Source organism: Pagrus major, chromosome 16, assembly GCF_040436345.1.
Source record: "Pagrus major chromosome 16, Pma_NU_1.0".
In the NCBI taxonomy this organism is placed as follows: domain Eukaryota; kingdom Metazoa; phylum Chordata; class Actinopteri; order Spariformes; family Sparidae; genus Pagrus; species Pagrus major.
The window spans coordinates 1,893,341-1,898,488 of NC_133230.1; positions in this window are offsets into that span (position 1 = coordinate 1,893,341).

Below are 5,148 nucleotides of genomic sequence, written 5' to 3' on the forward strand. Positions count from 1 at the left end.
AAGATGTTAGCCTCAGATTGCTAATATCATGTCAAACCCCTTTTATTTATTTATTTTATTAAGTGAGGACAAAATATAAAAGCAGCACAAGGGAAATGGTGAAAGAAGAGGCCGAGGGATCAGGGATTATGTAAAGTAACAACACATATCCGTCAGGAAGCTTGTAGAAGACCTTTAAAAACTAAACTGATGATATTTTGCAGCTTGTATCATGCTCAGGGTGCAGAAAAGTAGAAGTAGAGTGGAGTTTTTTGTGTTTTCGCTGCATTCAAACTGGACGTCACGATCGTTGTGTCTTTAAAAAGCTAATATCAAATGTTGAGTCCACAGCATCTGGATGAGAGCTGAAGATCCCTCCTCTCTGCTTCGAGGCTCCAGCTGATAAAACAGCTGCCGTGTTACGTAAAGATCTTTCCCGATGTGGCTTTAATCTCGGCTTTAATCTCACAAAAGAGAGTTTGAATCGGAGAGTCTCCTGTCTGACTCCCAGACTGCTGATTCACAAACAGCCGCCGAGCTTTGAATGGTGAGATCAGAGAGGATTAGACGTCACAGGATGTTAAACAAGACGGTTTCTGTAGCGTGCGCATGTTGTGAAACTGAGAGATGTTTCTAACCGTCAGCTGAGCTCACACAGATTAAAGGACTGTCTGTTTATGATGCGTGTGACAGACTGAAGCGTGAAACGTTAAAGCTGCAGACTGAAGGTTCAGACAGGGCGGCACACACACAACATCTGGCTGCAGGTTCCTGATATCACGACATTACTTTGAGACATTTCTGGACAACCGTGATCCTCAAACGTTAACGGTGTAGACTCAGCTTTTCTATATATTATTTTCTATATATTCAGATTAAATGCAGAAAGAAAGAAAGAAAGAAAGGTAAAAAATAGAAATACACAGTAAGATCCAGATTGTCTTCTTGTCGACTGCTTTCAAACATGTTTGACTACCTTCTTACATAACGCCTCGAGCTTTTAGGCTGATTTATTATTTAAAGGTGCTATTTATAAAGAAAAGTTTTTTTGAGTCTCATTCCCAAATCGTTGACTCGTGTCGGCCGCCATCCCAAAGCCTCAAGATAAACTTTTCTTACAAAATAGCACCGTTAAAGTCGTGTTTGGTTAGCTTAGCTGCTAACTGCAACCTTTAGATGTAGTTAGTTTGGATGCTGCGTCTAAAAACCTTATAACGATCGAGAAAACCCTGAATGTGAGCGCCACCAAACCAGCTGGTCTGGAGTCAGCACGCGACATCTGGTATCTGCTGCTGGCTGGTGTCCTGCTGCATTTTGTCAGATAACTGGTCGATTCCTGCGTGTGTGTGTGTGTGTGTGTGTGTGTGTGTGTGTGTTCAATAACTTATTTTCCACAGATAACAGCCTCCCTGCCGCTCTGTCACAGAAACTGGTGGACTGAACCGGCCGGGCTGCAGAAGTGTTGCCCAACATCACGTGCGATATTAAAAACTGTGCTGGAGTTTTAATTCTGGAGCCGCGTCGACTACAAACAAACATCGTGACGTCAGCTTGATCTCCTGCTCACCACAGCTGGAGCCGGCAGATGTTACGCTGAAGCTGAGGAGGAACATCAGAGGCTCAGACTTCAGGACGTTCCTCATCAGTCTTTCTAGTGGTTTCTAGTAGCGAGGTGTCTTTTATGTCCCAGAATGCCGTTCAGTTACCCAATAACAACAAGGTGACACGAATGTTGCATTCACAGCAGGTTCAGCCGGCTGATTCAGACAGAAGAGTTTTACTTTTGGACCTCGACAGTCTCATCTGAACCAAAATTCCCAGAAATCCCTGCTTTGTTTTGCTTTCTTTTATTTTTTTTATAATAAATATACAATTATTTGACATTTTTCACAGTTTTCTGATCTATTTATTTGTTTTTTCTCTTTTTTTATTTCTTTATTCATTTTGTCAGGATGGATATTTTATATGCACACATGTGTGTATGTGTTTATACATATTTTTTTCATATTTACTTTTTTATTTATTCATATATTTATTATCTTTTTACTATCCTGTGGGGTTTTTCTTTAGATTTCTCTGTGAAGAATAATTTGCTCCAACATGTTTTGAGTCCAGACCTGCAACAATCAATCGATTAATAGTTCAGTTGCCAACTACTAAATTGATCTGCAACTATTTTGATTATCGATAAAGAAAGAGTCAAAATTCTGATTCCAGCTTGTTAAATGTGAATATTTTCTGCTTTCTTTCCTCCTCTATGACAACAAACTGAAAATCTTTGGGTTGTGGACAAAACACGACATGCGAGGACTTCCTCTTGGACTTGATCGACACTGATCGACATTTTATAAACCAAAGAACTTATCGAATAATCAAGGACATAATAAATACATTAATGGACAAAGAAAATATCTGTTAGTTGCAGCCCTGTTTGTGTTAAACCCAATAAAGATAATAAAAAAGGAAACCTCAGTATTTCCTTCCTGAAAATCTGTTCCTGACTACATTTCTCGTCCACCAGACGCTGTGGCTCTCTGCTCTGTAGCTACTGTTCACTGCCACACCCCGAGGTCTGAGCAGATGTTATCAATACAGAGAGAGACGAGGAAGACGAGGACGAGGAGGAGGAGGACGAGGAGGACGAGGAGGAGGAGGACGAGGAGGACGAGGACGAGGAGGACGAGGAGGAGGAGGACTGGCTCGCTGAGAGCAGGACAGCTGCCAGCAGAGACAATGAAGGAGAGAGAAACATAGAAACAAGACAGAGGAGAAGAGGAAACGGGAGGGTGAAGGGGGAAGACGTATGGAGGATAAGAGGAGGATAAGGGAAGAGGCAAGGTGAGAAGAGAGGACGTCACGTGAGTCTGGAGGAGAAGTGAAGGAGAGAGATGATGATGAAAGGAGGAGAAGAGGAGGGAGAGCAGAGGAGGAGAGGAAGATGATGAGCAGAAACAAAATGTACAAAGAAAGGACAACTCGATGTTTCCTTCCTGCCTCAGCACAAAGTAGATTCTTCTAGATACTGCACATGAAACCACAGGCCCATATCACAGACAGCTGAAGGCTAACTACATGCTAAGCAGACAGCATGGCTACCATTAAGCTAAGCTAACAACAAGCTAGATAATGACCATCAACAACAAACGAGTGGATAACAAACTGCAGCTGAGGACGGACCTGAGGAAGAAGACTAACACCGACCGTCCTGTGTTCCCGCACCAAAACCAACAGAACAAAACAAACATGGACGCCTGCAGCGTCACCGTTTCTGTGCAGCAACATTTGTGTTGAAAAGGATGATAAAAAGAGGAAACAGCTCAGAGTTTCCTGAGTGAAGTTAAAACAAAGTTAGCTTCAGGTGAACCTGCCGGCGCAGAACGAACAAGCTAGTTGATCGTCGGCCGTCGTCACAGGTGTGTCGGTAGCAACAAGCTAGGCTAACAGCTGGACAGGGCCCCATCTGGCCCCGTATTCAACCAGCAGAGGTCGATGAAATCAAGGATACAGTCAGGAGCCACTCACAGACGACCTACAGATAATCCAGCTAATCACAAGCAGCACCTCAGCCAGAGAAACACGGTCAGAAAGGAAACAGATCTGAAATTGTTGCACAACCGCAATATATTAAAACAAGAAGTGGAACGATATTCGGCTGACAGCGTCCTCAGCTCTGCTGCTGACTGAGAGTCGTTAAAGGAAGTAACACAGCGAGTTTATCAGTTTAAACATTAAATATCTACAGTTTATAGCGTCGCACCATCCCCCATATTCAAGTGTGTGTGTGTGTGTGTGTGTGTGTGTGTGTGTTCTTGTGTGTGTGTGTGTGTGTGTGTGTGTGTGTGTGTGTGTGTGTGTGTGTGTGTGTGTGTGTGTGTGTGTGTGTTCGGGGTTAAAGCGGCCTATTCTCCAGAGAGGAGCTGGATGACCCTGAACCTCATCATGTGGCGCCCATTACAGCCTCACACACTGTGAGTGATTCGTTCAATTTAAACATGGGGGATGGTGGGATCACACACACACACACACACACACATACACACACACACACACACACACACACACACACACACACAGCTGACTGAGTTCCCAGCAGCGTTGTGTGGTGCTGGAGGAGGACGGGGCCTCTGGTCTCCTGTTGAAAGCTTCATTAACACGTCACAGTTTGAACAGTGAGAGTTTAAAACATCGCCTAACACTTCCTGCACGGAGCCGCTCAGCCCGTATGAAACTACTGAGCACTGGGTTTGAGGAAGCGGTCGGATGTAACTAAGTAAATCTGCTCAAGTACAAATTCGAGTTACTTTAAATTTAGTTGAGTTTTTTCTTTTTGTGCTACGTCCTCCTTCTACTCCACCACATCAACTTCCATCAACCAGTGATGAAATAAAAGTATAATTTACTCAAGTATTGTTCTTAAGTACAATTTCCAGGTACTTTACTTTATTCTTCCTCTCCACTACTTTTATTTTATATAGATTCAGATTATTCAGCGTTTAGAGGCTGTTAACTGTGACGTGGTACCAATCAGAGAGCGTGATGGGCGGGACGATGTGTGAGAGGAAGCTGCATCAGAGCCAAAGAAGCAGATTTTTAATTATTTTATCGGCAATCTGACAGAATAATCTGCTGAATATCGGCCCTGAAATGTTAGCTACGCGTACATCCTCCGGTTATCATCCCTTATTCTGAAAAAAACTATATTCAGACTGAGCTGTTGGTTTATTCCCGTGCAGACCCTGATTAACGTAATGACGCACGTCCTGTTTAAGTATTTTACTTCATTTTCAAACTGCAGTCACGTTACAGAATTTTACTTTACATTTTAAACACAGGACTTTTACTTGTAACAGATTACTTTCACAATGTGGTATTAGTACTCTTACAGAAGTATCTGATTACTTCCTCCACCTCTGGTTTTGCTAACTCAGTTTAACATGTACGCTGGGTTTTTAAAGATGCTGATTCGACTCAAGATTTTTGTTTTCTTTCATCAATTAAATGATTGTTTCTGTAATATTTCCAGTCAGCTGCTCGTCTAAAGAACGAGGACCTCCTGAGGAAACAAGCAAATTAAAATCAGCCGTAGTAACAGTTGTAGTACAGCTTTCCATCCTGGAAGAGGAGGAAGTTAGTTTAATGTGATTATTGCGATTAAAAGCACTTTATATT